Below are 19,650 nucleotides of genomic sequence, written 5' to 3' on the forward strand. Positions count from 1 at the left end.
GATACCTCTTTTGCACCATTTTAAATCCTCTCAACCTTATTGTCTCTGAGGCTCTTGACCACCATTCCACTCTAGGCTTGGTCCTTGTAAAACCAATTTCTCTGGGGCAAACCTACTGCACTTACCTCATGCCTGGTTATTCCATTTCTCCCCTCCAGCCCCAGGGTTCTTCTCTCTGTGGCTGCTGAGATATGATTGTTTCAAGACCCATGAGACTCCCATACTTGCCCAACCTAAAAATGTGGGAGAGATGAAGTGCTGAGGGTGAGGAACGAAACTTGGACCAATAGAAAGGGACAAAAGACAAAGTCTTCCCCCCCTTCTCCAACCCACCAGTCCCAAAATATAATAGTGCACAAGGCCCCTTGGGAGATGGTCCCATGAGACTCAGTAGTCACACAACATGATACCTGGGACTGACCAGAAGTCAGATACACCCCCCCCCCCCAGCCATTTCTGCTCTTTCCTTTCTTGCCTCACTGCCCTTGTCCTTCATTCTGGATTTCCTGGCATTAGACTCCTCTGCATAGTCTTAATGCATCAGCTTTTGTACTAGGTTCTGTTTTTTAGAACACCTGGGCTTAGACATTCATTTCATTCTCACAACTGGAGGATGAGATCCAGTTTGTGTTTTAAATGCTCATCTTGGTGCAGTGTGCTAACAGATTGGAGGGGGAGAAGGGAGGAAGTGGGGAACTAAGGAATTTATGGCAATGGTCCCAGTGAAAGATGATGGTGCTAAGGAAAAGAATGCCAGCTGTAAAAATGGAAAAAAGTGAACAAGTTTGAGATATCGCTTCCTCTTCCTTCATAGTCCTTTTCATGTGAACTGCCATTATGTATTTGCATACTTGCCTATTCTACTATGAATGCTCTATCTGTAGGAATTGCTAGCATGCTTCAGAAACATAGTATATTTCTGTTGTATGAATGAGACAGCATGATAATTCCAGACACTCAGGAAAACAGCAATAGGTTGTTCAGAAGGTTACAGTGAACTAACTCCAGGGAGGAAAACAAATATATATATATTCCATATGTATATATATATATGGAAAAATGGAATATATATATATATATATATTCCATATATATATGGAAAAATGGAATATATATATGTATATATGTATATATATACATATTATACACATATAGATATAGATATACATATATATATATATATATATATGATGTGTTGATAGGAAAAGGGGCAGATATTCATTGTTATGACAGGACAACAAAAAAAATAAAGACTGTCTCAGGCAAAATCTGGATGTGTGTTCATACTAAGCATATGTCTACTGCATGTAACTTACTATGAATTTTGAAAGTATAGTAGTCCAATAATTCTGTTAACTAAAGTATATTTCTAACAGAAGCTGTATTTGCCAAGAGTTTATTACCTATTAGTCTCCATCGCTGAAACGTGAAATTTTTGTTAAATTATTATCCATTAAAAGAAGAAAACACGGACATAATCAGGAGAGGAATACTTTTTAAGCCCTCCTGGCTGAACTTAGCAATTTTGAAAGCAGTAGAGACTAGCTTCTAATAGCCCTGGAGTCAGGCAGAATATGACTTTTAAATCTCTTACTCCATTTACTTTTTACTTAACCATTTAGGGCTTCATGTCTGTATCATGAAAACTAGCATAATGATATTCTAATTGTTACAACACTTTGACCGTGACAGGAAGTTTACTCCTGGGTGAAGCCAAAGTAACAACAACGGGACTTATTGATTCATTTATTCCTTCATTCAGCAAATAGTTGCTGGGGCCCACTATGCAATAGGCATGTTCTTGATACCGGGATACAGTGGTGAAGAAGCAGGCCAATCTACCGCTCATGTGACACTCAGACACTTGTGGAAGAGGCGGAGAAGTTACACAGAGGAACCAGCCATCATAGATAGTGGCAGATGTGGTTGATTTCTGTGAGCAAACAGGCAGATGAAGGGTAGAGAGAGTGATAGAAAGTACACGTTTAGAAGAGTGACCGATAGGACTTCTCCGAGGAGTTGGATATTTGAGCAGAGGCCTGAAGAGAGTGAAGGGGGTAGTGATGAGAATAGCTGAGGGTCTGGGGGGGGGGGGTAGTGGGGGTGGGGGCAGTTCAAGCAGAGGGAACAGCAAATGCAATGGCCTCTGTGAGAGTCAGTTTGGCCTCTTCAAAGCAAATCAGGAGCTTCAGAGGAGTGAGCAAGGCAGGAAGAATGATGAGATGACTGTGAAAACACGAGTTGTTGAGTAGGAAGGGCCCCAGGAAAGACTTGGTTCAGAGTTTAAGCTCAAGTGTGATGTCACTCAAACTTGTTTTCTCTCCGTCTCTTGGCTTTATTTCCTCCTGTCTGTTTCCATTGTCAGGCAAGCTTCCTCCTCCTGGTGTCCAGATCCATCTGGGGCTCTAGGTGTCCTGGATTCATTGGAAAGAGGGTCACCCTCTGCCTAGTAGCTCCTGCAAAACCTTTAGCTAATCTGTAATTTGGCCAACTTCTATCTACAGCCATCTCTACAAAAATCCTAGGACCAGCAATTGATTCTATGTCCTCGACTTTGGCCACTCAACCTGTACATCTATCTGGGTCGAAGAAGTGGAGTAAGAATAGAGCAGGGATGCAAAAGCAGGGTAAGGCACTGTGCTCAAACAAAAATCCAGAGCTATTAAAGGATATAGGGTGAATGGATGCTGGATGAAAACAATTCCACTACACAGGGGAACCATAATAACTTCTATCATCATCATCAGTACTACTATTATCAATAATGGGAGAAAGGCATGGTAATTAAGTTATGTACCACATCGTTCAGTGTTTATTTTCACTTTAGGTTAGCAACACAGCAAACTTTATGTGGTTCTTTTTCTTTATTTATTTTTGAGAGAGAGACAGAGCGTAAGCAGGGGAGAAACAGAGATAGAGGGAGACACAGGATCCGATGCAGGCTCCAGGGCCTCAGCTGTCAGCACAGAGCCCGACGCAGGGCTCGAACTCATGAACTATGAGATCATGACCCGAGCCGAAGTTGGACGCTCAACCAACTGAGCCACCCAGGTGCCCCATATGTGGTACTTTTTCAAATATGGGTTAATTTCTTCACAAGGAATCTTCTACAAAAAAATAACTTTTAATCTTTCAAAAATTCCAGAGTAAAGAGTCTCATCGTTTATTGCTAATTAGAACCAGATGGAACCGCCCAATGATTGCATATAGTAGTATTCTGGCGGCCTTATTTGGAAAATTTCAGTACATCCACTGATTACTGAGGGGATAGCCAGGCTGACCTTACCTCTATAAAAGCATATCACACAATACAGTGGCCTGTGATAGAAAATTGTGAGCATGGACTCAATATATCTTTTTTCTCTTGAGAAAAAAAGAAAGACAAACATATTATGAAATGGTTAATCCAATTAACCAGATAAAAATAGTTTTTAATCTGTCAAGTAAATATTAACATTTAATGAAAGGTGAAAATTTGCCCCACAGGCCTTAGGTTTGTCAGACCTTTGATACTTTTAGTGTCTCATTTACTTGAGAGTTTAGATAAACTATGTGGAAAATATCAACCACATAATTCTGTTAGGCAAAGCCCAAATTATTGAAATAGTATTGCTTGTCAATTTAGACCTCCTTAAATTGTACTTTTAGATAAAGTTAGCATATTTTCAGCTTTATAATACTCATGTATATGTAAAAACCTTACAACATTAAAAAGTAAAACAAGTTTATTCATTTCAAAATAATTTTTTTAATTCCACATAAGCACATACTGTAAACAGTGGAAAGATTTAAACCATATTTGTAGTTTGGAAAATTGGCCTTTACACAATGGTTTGGCTCAAAAACCACATTTTCAGATTTTGGTTTCAATATGGTTATTTGTGCTCATGCATTTACTTCTCACTCTTCAAATATTGAAGTTACACAAGGAGTCTAAAAATAAGAATATATCTATCAATGCATTGGAAACTGAGATTTCCATGAAAGACTGAGAATCTTTGAGAAATTGTTGGAAAATACCAAGCAGATAGAGGCAAAGGAGAGGTCCATGTTTTCAGTAGGTGGGTAGTATTTCTCACTGAAAAATGTGAAAAATAAAAATCTAATCTTGGAATGATAATGACTGGAGGGAAGATTTAGCTGCTTAGATAATCTGGAGATGAGTACTATTTGTCCAAGTTCTTTCCACTCAAGTAACTTGCCACAGCAGATTTTTTTTCAGACCTCTCTTGATGTACTACAAATGCAGAAACAACTGTCTGTTGAAGTAGTAAGGAATTTACCTAAAGGCTTAGCTGCATAATATATTTCCCTTTTCCATTCGAAAATGCAATTCAAAACTAATTATTGGCCACCTTACAGGCTAGAGTGGGCCAGAAATCAGTCACCTGCTTTAGTGGCTGGACAGGACCTGCTAGAAAAGGAGAAACGCATCCTTCCCTATGCCTGTGGCCATCTGGATCCCCAATCTAGCACAGTCAAACCACAGAAAATACCAACATTCTTTTCCTCTTTCACAGGGGATGAAAACTTAAACACAATCTCTGAAAATAAACACAAGTCATATTTCTAGGCAAACATAGATCTTCTGTTTAAGAATATGCATAAAAAAAAGATCACCAGGTATGTGAAAAGACTCAGTAGTCCAAAAGAAAACAGTGCTGAAAAATCCATACAAATACAATCCTGTGATATGGACTTACTTCATGAAACAGGAAAAAAAGCCCCAAAAGGCCTTCCATCTTATATTCACAACAAAATCTGAGAACGTTGTATGTACCAACATGGAACAATCTGAGATTAAGAACCCTTGTTTCTGAGGAAAATCATCATTTCTAAATTTGTTTTTTAAATTTATTTATTTTTGACAGAGACAGAGTGCGAGCATGACCTGGGGAGGGACAGAAAGAGAGGGAGACACAGAATCTGAAGCAGGCTCCAGGTTCCAAGCTGTCAGCAGAAAGCCCCACGCGGGTCCCCAACCCACGGACCATGAGATCATGATCTGGGCCAAAGTCGGATGCTCAACCGACTGAGCCACCCAGGCGCCCCATTTCTAAAATTTTTAAAACAAATCTCAGACAGATGAGGAGATGTCTTGTAAGTGACCATCTCAATTAGTGGCTTAGAAAATAAAGAGAGTCTCCCAGAAGTAAACAAAAATGAAAAAGGAGGAAAGATAAGTCTCTGAGAGTGGAGCTCTAAGAAACCCAATATATTTATCAGATAAATACCAGATGATAAATGGAAAAGAAACAAAAATCAAAGAAATAATAGAAAAAACTTTTTTTTAGAGGAAGGAAGACTATAACTGTAATTTTAAAGAGAATTTTTTTAATGTTTATTTTTGAGAGAATGAGAGACAGAGCACAAGGGGCAGAGAGCGACAGAGACACAGAACCCGAAGCAGGCTCTAGGCTCTGAGCTGTCAGTACAGAGCCCAACACGGGACTGGAACTTAGAGCCCTGAGATCATGACCTGAGCCAAAGTCAGAAGATTAACTGACTGAGCCACCTAGGTGCCCCTATAATTATAGCATTTAAAGGAACTACCTGATGCAAAGTAAATTAATGAAGAATAAAAGAAAAACATATGTACATATATGTTTTATTTATTTATTTATTTATTTGTGATTTAAGAGATAAATAACAGTTTCAGCAAGCATCCATTGTGGACAAGGGGAAGTTAAGATGTTACCTTCAAAGGGAATAATCTAGGTAATTACTTCTCTGAGAAAAGCAAGGAGACAATGGAGCAGTATCAACAGAGATTTTAGAAAAAAATGTTTACAACCCCAACATTTCGTATATTCATTAAAGATAATGCTCAGTTTTGTGACCAGAATTTGTACCTTCAAATTTCCATTTTAGTCTTCAATTTTAGTCAGGCACATTTCTTAACTTTCCTTGAAATTGTGTGTGTCTATGTGGCTATTATCTTTCTATTGGTCCAAAGAAATGTGACTGGAAGTGTGTAAACTTCCATTTTCTCCTTTCTCTCTCTTTTCCTCCATTCTTCTGCTTAGAAAATGGACCTGGGGTGCCTGAGTGGCTCAGTCATTAAGCTATGGACTCTTGATTTTGGCTCAGGTCATAATCTCATTCGTGGAATCGAGTCCCACCTTGAGCTCTGTGCTGACAGCATGGAGCCTGCTTGGGATTCTCTCCCTCTTCCCCTCCCCTGCTCACATTCTGTGTGTGTATGTGTGTGTGTGTCTCAAAATAAATATATATTTAAAAAAAATGGGTCTGATGGCTGACACTTGGGCAGCCATATTTTTAATTTCTTTTTTTTAATGTTAATTTATTTTGGGAAGAGAGAGAGAAAGAGATAGAGCACAAGTGGGGGAGAAGCAGAGAGAGAGAGGGAGATGCAGATCCAAACAAGTTCCAGGCTCTGAGCTGTCAGCACAGAGCCCCACCAGGGCTTGAACTCATGAACTGAACTCAGGAACCGTGAGATCTGACCTAAGGCGCCCCTGGGCAGCTATCTTGGGTCACATGTATGATGGATGCTCCCAGGATGGCAGAGCATAAAATCTGAATCACCAACAAAATTCATGGAGCTTTCAGGTCAGGTTGGGATTCCTATGCCCAGACTTCTTTTATATGAGATGGAAATAAATTTTAATGTGTTTAAAGCCATTGTTTACTTGTTTTTCTCTTAGATGTAGTCAAACCTGATCTTAACTGATATGATATACACATTAGAAAACAAATTTCATGTGATTGTAAATATTCATAGAATAAGAACCGAATAACTTTCCTGAAAAAAATTATTTAGAAAAATATTCTAGCTTTCTGAGAAATGAATGTAAATAATGAGCTCAAATATGGGCAAAACTGGTTGTAGGAGAAGTGGCCAGAGGCACAGCAAAACTTGGGAGTTGATTACCAAACAATTGTTAAAATGGATACAATACAGATGCTAAGTGTGTAATATAACAATTACACCAATACTAATAATCTGGTTCTAAAAGTCAAGATTATTCTACAACATGTGGAAATTATGGAATGTGGAGGAGGGAGATACAGCACACACACTGCTCATTTGATGAGCCAGGATCAGTGATTTCATTCTAAACCAAATCATTCCATTGGAAGAGAAATAGAGATTCACATTTTTCAGTATATAGGCATCCACAACCAGAATGAAAACAAGTAAAGTTTTTATACTTTTTCAGATAATATAAAGCAATAGAAACATTGGAGTTACGAAAAGAATTTGCACAGAAGAGATGGAACAGCCGGGCAGCAGAAATAGCCAGAAATTTAGCATAAGGTGATAGAAGTAAGGCTTCATTAGTCAGAACAATCTGGAGTGCAAGTGAGACAAATTTGACTCTAAGTTCACAAACACAGTTGAGATTTGTTTAAGCCAAAGTGTAGAATTTACTGCTTCATGGTTTTGAAAACCTCAGCGGTCCAAAAATTCCTGGTGCTCATTTTCAAATGAGGAGTCTCTTACCCTTCATCTCTTCTGGCTTCTTTGTGGAATTTATAAACTCCTTTTACAAAAGTTAAAGAGTCTGGCTAGGTTAAAAAAAAATTGTTAGAAATATGACAAGTGCACTACAACAATGAAATTATTTATTTATTTATTTATTTAGAGAGAAAGAGATCATGCATGTGCACAACTGTGAGCATGCACGCAACCTGGGAAGGGCAGAGAGAGAGGGAGGGAGAAAGAATCCAAAGATGTTCCATGCCCAGTGTGGAGCCTGACATGGGCCCAATCTCACAACCCTGAGATCATGACCTGAGTTGAAACCAAGAGCCAGACACTTAATCCACTGAACCACCCAGGATCCCCAGTAAGTGAATATTTTTAAAGGGAGTGGACAAATACTGCGTAAATTCAAATTAAAAAAAAAAAAAAAAAAGAACTACTATTACATATCAAAGAAAATTGAATTTAGATAAAATATAAAATGACTAAATACTAGCTGTAAATGTTCAAATGACAACATAGTTTGTGATTATAAAACAAGTTAGCACCAACAACAAATTTAGACAAAACTTCAATTATAGTAAGAAGCTTGGTCTTTGACAGAAAAGGAGGCAAAATATAAACTGAAAAACTGAATTTCATAATTCATAAACTTGACTTGGTATACTGCAGCTATCATAGAAAACACACATTACTAAAATATATATATGTATATATATATATGTATATATTAAACATTTGCACAGAGAAATTGAATTTTAGCTCCTAGAATATCTTTACAATAAATCTACAAAATTATAAATTGCATGCTCCATATTCGTTGTCCTGAAATACAAAAGCTTGGAGACTAATAAAGCATAAACACACTCTTACAAATAAAACCAACTGGAAACAAAGTAAGATTTTCCTAAATCAACTTTTTTAAATCAAAGAGAAAATGAAAATTTCATATATATTTATATATATATGCAAATATACATGTATATATTACATGTGTAAAGATATTAAATTATACCAAAATGACAATACTACTGCTACATATTGAGACTTCACAGAAGTTGTCAAAGATGTACTCGTAAGAAAAGAAAAGACGCTAAGTGCTTTTACAACAAACAGCAAAAAGTGTGGATGATGTATATAACATCAGAAGCTAGGAAAAATAATAAAATAAAAAGGATTGATAATGTTAAAAAATTGATAAATGATATAGTAAATAAATGAGGCTAATGCCTCAGAAAGAGCTTACCTTCATTTATTTATTTTATGGATGAATTTTTTTCAAGATTTCCAACAACAAATATTTGCTATACTTTTAAAGATGTTTTTTTAAAAAAGGAAACATATTACCAGTCCATTACTGAAAAGTATAATAATAATGAAAATAATATTTGACCAAGAAAGTTGAAAAAAAAGCCATGACAATCCACTTTACATATATGGATTCAAAAATCTTGAAAAAACTACATAAATAATAAATAATCTATAATGATAAAAATACATTAATAATAAATAATTAACAAATATATAATGAAAAAATAATATGTAATGATAAAATATGTTATTGTAATAATACACTGGATAAAGTAATTGTTAGCATTAGATGCTGACTTGACTAGACTATATGGTGCGCAGATATTTGGCTAAATGTTGTTTCTAGGTGTGTCTGTAAGGGTGTTTCTGGATGAGGTAAGCATTTGGAATTGGTACACTGAGAAAAGCCCCTTTCCCCCCCCCCCCACCATTTGGGTGGGCCTCATCCAATCAGTTAAAGGCTTAAATAGACTAAAAGGCTGAGTAAGAAAAAGTTCTTCCTGTTAATGATCTTCAAGCTGAGACATTGGTCTTCTCCTCCCTTTGGATGCAGATTTGGACTAGAGAGAGTGAGAGAGCTTGAGGGACAGAGAGAAAGAGGGAGATAGAGGATCCGAAGTGGGCTCTGTGCTAACAGTAGAGAAACCCATGGGGCTCGAACCCATGATGTGTGAGATCATGACTTGGGCCAAAGCCAGATGTTTAACTGACTGAGCCACCCAGGTGCCCCATATACTATTATTTTCAAGTAATACATTGTCTACTAGGAAAACACTAGAAAGTCCATTTAGGAAGTAGTATAAAATGTTAGGTAGTTCAGAAAAATGATTGACTTAAAAATAAATGCAAAGTTTAGTGGCTTTCTTATAATACAGATTATATAAACCAAGGGTTAATGGACAAATAAAAAGTCTATAAGTAGACTTCAAAAGATTTCCCATGCAAAATTTTGTGTAGGCATTTTACTGGGACAAGTTTTGAGAGATTTCATCAGGTCTTCAAAGAGTCTGTAAGTTAAAACAATTAAAGACACATCAACATACCAACAGTAATCCGCAGGAGACAAAATTGGGGGAAAATAGCAACAAATACCTAAAATTGACTTATTTTTACAGTCTATTTGAATACAAACAAAACCATCTGAAATCTTATATAAGGCAAGAAAAGACAAGTATAAATATATACCTGGATACATTATATCACCATATGGGAGACTGAATATTTTAATGATGTAAATTCTCCTCCAAATGGGCAGTAGTCCACATATATATGTAACATATATACATGTATATAAAATACCATAAAGTTTAAAGACCAATGATGAATGATGCAATGTATATTGGAGTGAAATATATATCATATGCACAGTATACTCACTGATATAAATAATACAGTATTGGCTTAAAATTAGTTAATGTTAATCATATTCGATAATTTTATAATTAATAAATACATAATATAACATTATATATGCATTATATATGCCATACTTAACTCATGAAAAGATCCTATAACTCTTGAACTCTTGAACACTGGGCACTGTGTTCAATAAAAAATATCCAAATCAAAAAATAAGTGTGAATATAAAAGGATAATTCAAAAGAGAGGAAAGACTCAACAAACATATGGACATAATAAGTAATAAAAAGAATGTACGTAAAGAAATATGTGGGATACCATTTTTAGTGAAAGTCCCACCACTAACCCTTTACTCCCTACTGTCTATTCCTTATTTCATTCTTCTTCATAGCAAAACTAACTTCTAAAAAACTGTGTGTGTTACCTAACATACTATAACATGTATTTTCTATTTGTTAGTTTTTATGTTTCTTTCTACTAGAATGTAAGCTCACTGAAGGCAGAGATTGCCTATATGATGATTGCTGACTCTCAGAACCTAGAAAAGAGACTACACTCCAGTAGGCTCTCAGTAAATATTTTTAAAATCAATATCAGATTGTCAAAACTTAAATGAATGATAATGTCTGGTATTGATAAGGTTTTGGAGAAATGAACATTCTTGTATACTATTCTGTGGATAAACTGATAAATTTCTGCTGAACATATTTACTACGTACATATCATCATGTATTACATTATATAATATGTATAATAATGTATATACATACATTATATATTTCTATTTTATATATATGCAATATGTATGCTATAAACATATAACTGAATATAGCAATTATCATCTAGGAGTTTATGAGGAAGTAATCATAGGACAAGAACAATATATTTGTTTAAATATATTTATCGTAGGATTATTTCCAAGTGCAAAATTTGGGAAGCAATATATATTTACTAATAGGAGATTGTTTAAATCAGTAGTATCTAAATTTATGCTTTGAATTACTATTCAGCTACCAAATAAATAGTATAGTATTTCCAATTGTGTGTGTGCATGTTTGTGTGTGTGTGTGTGTGTGTGTGTATGGTGGGTACAAAGGTAGGAAATATTTTTGAAAAATTATTGAACATGTTAACAATAGCTATGTCAAGATGACGCTGGAATTTTTAATATTTCATGAGTTATAAAATTATATTTTTAAAACAAAAAGTTCTAATTTTTTTCAAGTGATTTTATATAACTTTAAAAATCTTAAACATTTTGGTACGTGGGTATGGGTGTGGGTTTGTGATCTGTTCACACTTTTAGATATTTATCTTTTGTAGGAATAAGAGAAATAGAGGGGCAATTCTCCATTTTGCCTTTTAAAAAGAACTTCACTTATTTCTTTCATACTTATACTACTTATATTATTTGGATTTACTCACTATGAAAAGTAGAATTATTGCTTGTGCCTATAACCATATATATAGTATATATCAGATTCTAGGTAATGCTTGAGGGCTATGTCTCAAAGAGTCATGTTTTCTGTACTTACAATTAAATAAATCTTTTTAGACAGTAACTTATTATCTTTATTAAAAATTCCCATACAAGCGGTGTATATGTATATACACACATATACACACACACATAATTGAATATTACTAAGCCATATAAAAGAATGAGATCTTGTCATCTGCAAGATGAACTTAGAAAGTATTATGCTAAGTGAAATAAAGTGGACAAAGACAAACACCACCTTATATTTTACTCGTGGGATTTAAGAAACAAAACAAATGAACAAATGAAGAAAAAAAGAGATAAGCAATATAACAGGGTCTTACATACAGAGACAAACTGGTGGTTGCCTTAGGGACAGTGGGTAGGGGGATGGGTGAAGTAGATTAAAGGGGATTAAGAGTATATTTATCGTGATGAACACTGGGCAATGCATTCAATTGTTGGATCATTCTATGGTACATCCAAAACTAATATAATACTGTATGTTAGCTCTACTTCAATTAAGGAAACCCTCTATGGGGGGGGCAGGGTGGCTCAGTTGGTTAAGTGTCCAACTCTTGATTTCCGCTCAGGTCACGATCTCATGGTTGGTGGGATTGAGCCCCATGTAGGGATGTGCACTGCTCATGCTCTCTCTCTCTCTTTCAAAATAAATAAATAAACTTAAAAAAATAAAAATAAATAAAAAATGTCTGTAGAAAAATAAAAATAAGCAAAATATCTGTCAGCAGGGCTCACCTTGCATTAAAGGGAAATTATTTTTTAAATTGAAACGTAAATAAATAAGGGGTGTCTGGGTGGCTCAGTTGGTTAAGCGTCTGACTTCAGCTCAGGTCACGATATCAGGGTTTGGTTCATGAGTTTGAGCCCCATGTCAGGCTCTCTGCTGTCAGCGTGGAGCCTGCTTCGGATCCCCTGTCCCCCTCTCTCTTTGCCCCTTCCCTGCTAGCGCCCTCTCTCAAGAATAAATAAACATTTAAAAACAAATAAATAAACAGTTGCCACACAAATTAAATCTAGGGCTGTATGACAAACTGCAGCATTTTTTGCTGTACTGTGTAGTCCCCAAGGCCCCTTCTCTCTCTGAGATTCTGTAAATCTCTGCAGCGTGCTCCCACAATGCTGCATAAAGACTTGCATCAGAGAGACCTCGTTCATGCCTGTTTTGCCTTCAGGCCCAGAAACCCAGCAACAGCATGAGTAAGGAGAGAGAGAGAGACACTTCAGCTTTAAGATTGTACTCATGAAATATTTACTATTACTTTCCTCCCATAGCATGGTCCTTAACTAAACTAAGTTTTCTTCACTTATATTTTTTTCGAATATTTCATTGTTTTGAAACTGCATAAAGACCAATGTGTATAATTAAGTTATCTTAATACTTTATTGCTTTGGTTTATTGCTTGTTTGTTTTTGTTTTGGGTTTTATTTTGGTCAGCATCCAGGGCAAAAACAAATGACACTCATGATAAGTGATTTGCAGAGATTTTAGTAAAGAGACTAATTACAAAGGTGTAAGCAGGGTGTAGAGAAACCAGCAATAGAATGTGGGTCTCCAGCCTAGCACCCTTGGGAGCCACTTCTACCCCTAAGCCCTGAAGTATCAAGATAAGGAAGTGGGGGGTCTCTGTGTAGAGGGCCACCTGGCAGCCGTTGTCTTTAGTAGGAGGGCAGAACCAACATAGGGCACTTGGGTACGTGGAGGGGAAGAGAGTAGGGAGGCCAGGGAATAAATATCTCAGTCTCTCTGTCCTCTCACTGTCTGATCTCCTCTTGGTACCTCCCACTGAGCAAACTCAACTAGAAACAGAGAACTTGGAGCCCTCGACATTCTGCACAGCCATAAGCAGCATGGACAGGGCACCAGAGCAGGTGGGAAAAGCTGGTGGATGCATTTGCAGATGGAAAAAGAAGATGTCCGATACATTATGCATTCCATTATTCTGAACCAAAAGAAAACTAATAAGCAGATATTCAAAAAGAGAAATGTATAAAATAAAAGCAAGAGTCCTCTGGACACCCAGTTCTATCCCCAGGGATATAGTTTTATATGCACCCGTCCAAACAAACAAACACACACACACAAACCATATTTTAATTTATGCATGTGATGAGATATCCCCTTTTAACACCAAATCATTATGATTTTTAGTTACATTTTAAAAGAACTTAATAAGTACATTGCGATTTATGAAAAACAGTAAGGACTTTTGGTGGACCAAAACTTATGTAAACAAATAAACAAACAAAATCTCTATGCTCTTTGATACCCTCTCTAACATCATAGATGGACCCCTTGCCTACCTAGGCTTTAGGTCTGTTCCATCTTTCTGCAATGGTGTCATTACAATGTCACCCCATCCATAAAGCCATTCCATACTGTCTCATCTAGGGATACTTGTAGGATTTGGTCCTTATCTATGTCATGTTACCCACTACTTTCTACCTTGTTTTCAGATTTTATGTGTAAATATTGGGGCGCCTGGGTAGCTCAGTCGGTTAAGCGTCTGACTCCTGATTTTGACTCAGGTCATGATCTCACGTTTCCTAAGATAGAGCCCCGTTTTGGCTCTGCGCTGATGGTGTGGAGCCTGCTTGGGATTCTGTCGCTCCCTCTCTCTTAGCTCCTCCCCCACACGCATGCTCTCTCTCTCTCTCTCAAAATAAATAAATAAACATTAAGAAAAATATTATAGTTGTAAGTATCATCTACTGTACTAGTATTAGATTTAAACTTTTTTGGGGGGGGGTAATTGAAACCTGATTTAAAATTGTATCTCCCGAAGTCTGAGTGGAAATCTTGTCAGAGTGTGGAGGGAAGGGCAGCACACAGGAGTCATGAGCTCTAAGTTCACATCCTGGCTTGGTCTCCTCGGTGTTGTGGCCTTGGGCCAGAGCCTGCCATCTTCAAAGCAGAGATGCAGTAAGATTCAATAATTAGGTAGAACAATTTAAGTGGAAAAGAAAAAAAAAAAGAATTACTAACAAAGACAAAAGGAGACTTAGATTTACAGAGAGAACAAACACAGCTACCACTTGGACAACACATGGTGAATGAATAAATTAACGCATTTTAGCTTTACTTATCTACAAGTTGTAGAAGAATGTCATTTCAGTCTACACTACACCAGAAAGATGAGCAGGCTTTTAATTTATAAGCAGGTCACAATAAAAGTGCATTTCTGCAACCTGATTGATTTTCTCTATTTTTATAATTTTGCTTCAAACATCTGTGTACTCAATTATCTGAACCCGGACCCAATTCTCACCTGTACCATGATTTTGTCTTAGTTTTTGTTTTTCATTTAATTTTTAAAGTTTATTTATTTATTTTGAGAGAGAGAGACAGAGACAGAAAGCACAAATGGGGTAGGGGCAAAGAGAGAAGGAGAGAGAATCCCAAGCAGGCTCCGTGCCGTCAGCACAGAGCCCAACATGGGGCTTGAACTCACAAACCATGAGATCATGACCTGAGCTGAAACCAAGAGTCAGACACTTAACTGACTGAGCCACCCGGGTGCCTTTGTCATAGTTTTTTATATCAAATTTTCTACTCTAAATTCTGAAAGTATTGCTTTTCTATCCGTGATGATATGAGAAAGCTTACATAAGGGAAGCCATACCTTACTGCACTGTCTCCACTTTGTCCTATACATATTCTTTTCACAACTATTTTTATATAACAAATTATCAATAATTGTCTTACATACAAAAGCACTTGTGCACGTGTAGGTCAACAGCACTCCTGATGTCATGACACATAGGGGATTAGATCTGGCAATGTCTTGGCATAACTGTTCCGCCACACTGACAATGCTATGTAGGCCTTGGAATTGCTAAATGAAGATTTCACAGAGAAACTTCAGAGTAAGCTAAAAACCAAATAAATAGAGCAATTTAAAATGCTAAATGGCCTTATTTCTTCATCCTGCTCCTTATGCTCCTCCCCCTCCTCTTCTTTTTCCTCTTTTATTATGAGCCAGGGAAACTTCTCAAATTTTGTCTCCTATTACACTTTGATATGTCAGTGAAGATCACATGGTAAAAATCATAGGGTCTTCTTCTGGGTGTCTGACGCTAAACTTACTATTAACAGCAAGAAGAAGAGGATGAGAATGAACAATGACTTCTCGTTTAAGGTCATAAGAAAGTTGTAAGATCATTCTTGGACTAAGACCATTATACCAAAACATCCATAGTAAAAGGCAAAGCATTTAATAGGTGGAAATCATTGAATGGACACTAACAACAACCCAATTAATTATTTGTAATCTGTCTTTTCAAGAAGTGCAATGATTGAATTAAGAATGAAAATTGTAAAGAAGTCAAAACGTACAAACTTCCTGTTATAAAATAATAAGTCATAGGGATGTAATTAATGTACAGCACAGTGACTATAGTTAATACTGTATTGCATATTTAAAAGTAGCCAGAAGAGTGGATCTTGAAATCAGTTATCATCATGAGAAAAAAAATTATAACCATGTATGGTGATGGATGCTAACCAGACTTACCGTGGTGATCTTGCCACCATATATACAATTACCGAATCATTACATTGTACATTTAAAACTAATATAATCTTGAATGTCAATTACAGTTCAATAACAAAAGAAGAAAAAGGGAGACTTGTAACATTTGTTGAAAACCTATAAAACTTTTATTTAATTTTATGCTGTCTTCATAGAGTGGATGTTGAAAATTCTTAATTAAAAATACCAAACAAACACACCTAAAGACACTTCAGCCCAAGCATCAGCTGATCTATGAAAGGCTTTTCATGCTGTGGCCACCACCAGTCTCTCATCTTGAATCGCTCTAATACCTTCACTTTGCCCTCAAACACCAGAGAAGATTTTAAAGTTCTACTGAAATGCTGTACTATTTCATGCCTCTGTGGCTTTCCTAAAGGCAACATAATGGCAACATCATAGGGTCTTTCTTGAGAACTCCATCACCCCATCAGTACATTAGGACATTATCCCGAGGATCCTGGGAAGCAGCTGAGAAGGTTAAACTAAGATGTAAAACACCATTATTACAATTCAATTTAGAATGATCATTCTGTGCATGGTTTATAAAATGTAAAGGAAGATTGTCACCAAGACACCAGGTAGGACACAGTTGTCCTAACCAATGTGAGAATCGTGGGAGCCTGAACTAAGGGAGTTTTTTAAGACCAAAGAAAAATGAATAAATTCACAATACATAGGACCCAGTGCTAAATCATGTATGGGGCTAGGTAAAAGGAATCATACAGTAGTGTCTAAATTTCTGGCTTCAACAACCTGAACAGAGGTTTCCTTCCTGTGCTAAGGAATATAGAAGTAGAATGTTGGATGTTTTGCAGTTATACTATGTTACTTTTGATAAGTATTTGTAGGGACTACAGATGTCCTTCACTCAGTCTTGGTCTCAGGTTAAAAAGGAAGCAAATGCTGTCACAGACATAGGGATTTATAGTAATGCCCCCTTATCCTTGGGGATATGTTTTAAGACCCTCAATAGATGCCTGAAATCATATAGTATCAAATCCTATGTATAGTATGTTTCTTTTTCTCTGCATACATATATTTATATGATAAAGTTGAATATATAAATTAGGAACAGTAAGAGATTAACAACAGCAACTAATCATAAATGGAACAATTACCACAATATACTGTGATACAAGCTTTGTGAATCTGGTCTCTTTTTCTCTGAAAGTATCTAACAGTAATTTCCTCGTCCTTTTCCTTGTGATGATGTGACATGATAAAGTGCCCACATGATGAGATGAAGTGAAGTGAATGATGTAGGCTTTGTGAGGTAGCTTAGGTTACTACCGACCTTCTGATATATGTGGGAAGGAGAACCATCTGCTTCTGGATCGCAGTTGACTGACGGTAACTGAAACCGCAGAAAGCAAAACCGCGGAGGAGAGGGCACTGCTGTATTAGCAATGACTCAAAAAACAGACATCCAACCTGTTCCGTAATTGTAAACAAGTCTGGCTGTCTGTCCTTTTGGGGAACCCTACAACAGCTTGCATAAAATGTTCACTGGAGGCAAAAGTGCTAATGTTCTAGCAGCAGGATTTAGCTAACCATCTATTTGGAGGGAGTTGTCCCAGAATCTTCTGGTTAGTTCTTGGATTTAAGCCAAGAGGACTATTCCTAGAGGCACAGACCTCTCTTTAGCTTCTTAAAAATATTTTCCAGCTCATTTAAATGACTTGAATACCACTAATTTCATAAATAAAATCTCTTTTTTAACATCCATTATGCTAGTTAACAAAACCTCTGATCTTGTTGGGAAACAAAGAGAGTTGAATCACTTGAAGCAACCATATCTTTTAATTAAATGCCAAGACTCACCCTGGGAGTATTTTCTAGATTAGGGCCAACTGACTACCTCTGGGGTGTGGATGAAAACTAACACGCACATCACACTGACAATGCTGAAGTGGTTTAAGCAGATGGCAGACAACGTAACGGAGGAAAAATGATGTGTTCAGTTTGGGACATGCTTACCGCAGGTGGCAAGTGAAGATAGTTGAGTAAATGTTTAATTATACGGATCTGATATGTGGAAAAAATTTATAGATGCATATTCAATTTGGAAATCCCTAGAGTGTGATGTTTTTCTATTTTTGCTCATAAAAAAAAAATGTAGAGCACAAAGATAGCACTTATTTATCCATTTTTTTCTTTTACTCAACATTTGTTTTAAGTGTCCATTATGTGCCAGATGCTGTGTTTGGTCCAAGAATAGGAAGTCAACGTCACAGACCCTTCTTTCAAAAAGCTCACGTCTAGGGAGAGTATGAGTAAGTACGTATAAGTAATACGATTTAGGTGGGTTAATAGAAAGTAGTCTCTTCCCGTCGCAATAAACAACTGTAATTGAGAACACACTCATTTCTTAGAATTTAACCTTTTGCCATAAAATGGCAAATAAAACTGGTAAAATTGTAAAGACGATTATGCAAACTGCACCTTAATACATCTTAGAGTTTGGGAAAACTGCCTCCAGAATGGGTTAGGCAGGAGATAACAAATGTTTGTTAGGATATGGAGCAAAAGTGTGTTATGGGTGCTCTGTCGGTGGCAGCTGAAATTGGTACTGCTACAGTGGAACACAGTGTGGAGGCTCCTCAAAAAATTAAAAATAGAACCACCGTGTAATTCAGCGATCCCACTTCTGGTTATCTATCCTAAGGAAAGGAAATCGCTCTCAGGAAGGGATATCTGCATTCCCACGTTCGCTGCAGCACTATTTACAATAGCCAAGGCATGGAAACAATCTAAGCGTCCGCTGGCAGATGAACAGATATAGAAAATGTAAGATTATATAGAATGGAAATCCTGCCGTTTGCAACAACATGGATGGATCTTGAGGGCATTCTACATGGAGACTGTAGTTAACAATGCTGTGTTGTATCCATGGAAGTTGCTGTGAGAACGGTTTTAAAGTTGTCACCATAATAACGATAAAATGGCAATTATGTGAGGGGAAGGGTATATTAGCTAACCTTATACGTGTAAAAATACATGTATTAACGAACCAACATACAAGTGTATCAAATCATCACAGCGTACACCTTAAACTTACACAATATTATATGTCAATTATATCTCAAAAAAGCTGAAGAAAAAGAGAATGACTGAAAGCTATGTATAAAAGGGGGAATTTGAAGAACCAGAGCAACAACCTATAGCATAGATCATGGGACATAGCTCGCAATAATTCCCCCGTATTTGCCACAAAAGGGCTTCATTTCCTAAAGAAGCAAACGGTTGTAGATGAGCCTCCAGGTGCTACAAGAGAGCAGTAGCTGGGTGAGTAATGACATTTTTTCCATATTAAACAATTTTAACAGAGAATTAATTGACCTATGGTTTAAATTAATGGGATTACATAATGTTTATTGAGTTCCCCAGAGGGGGAAAATTGAGGTGCAAAATTTGCCCTTGAAATTGTAAAATAAGGAAAATAAATGAATATACATACACATATGTACACATACACACACATACATTTTCATTCC

At 36.6% G+C, this 19,650-nt stretch overlaps 2 long non-coding RNA genes across 10 annotated transcripts in view; one reads left to right on the plus strand and one right to left on the minus strand.

The window, feature by feature from the left end:
• The window catches only part of LOC122217230, a 42,334-nt gene that overhangs the window by 10,644 nt on the left and 12,040 nt on the right, over positions 1-19,650 (minus strand). The window contains exons 1-3 of one of the 2 annotated variants that reach the window (XR_006201353.1): positions 15,332-15,468; positions 14,382-14,526; positions 126-233 (exon numbers count right to left, since the gene is read on the minus strand). This is a non-coding gene — a long non-coding RNA (uncharacterized LOC122217230). Of the gene's footprint in view, positions 1-125; positions 234-14,381; positions 14,527-15,331; positions 15,469-19,650 lie in introns of those variants that run through there. The other variant, XR_006201354.1, reaches the window with a different exon arrangement.
• LOC122217229 overlaps positions 1-19,650 on the plus strand; it is a 98,612-nt gene that overhangs the window by 4,226 nt on the left and 74,736 nt on the right. For 6 of the 8 annotated variants that reach the window (XR_006201349.1, XR_006201345.1, XR_006201350.1 and 3 more), the window contains exons 4-5: positions 2,505-2,627; positions 18,334-18,429. This is a non-coding gene — a long non-coding RNA (uncharacterized LOC122217229). Of the gene's footprint in view, positions 1-2,504; positions 2,628-18,333; positions 18,434-19,247; positions 19,442-19,650 lie in introns of all 8 variants that reach the window. The other 2 variants (XR_006201347.1, XR_006201346.1) reach the window with 2 other exon arrangements.

The sequence above is a fragment of the Panthera leo genome, chromosome B1 (genome assembly GCF_018350215.1).
Source record: "Panthera leo isolate Ple1 chromosome B1, P.leo_Ple1_pat1.1, whole genome shotgun sequence".
Lineage (NCBI taxonomy): Eukaryota > Metazoa > Chordata > Mammalia > Carnivora > Felidae > Panthera > Panthera leo.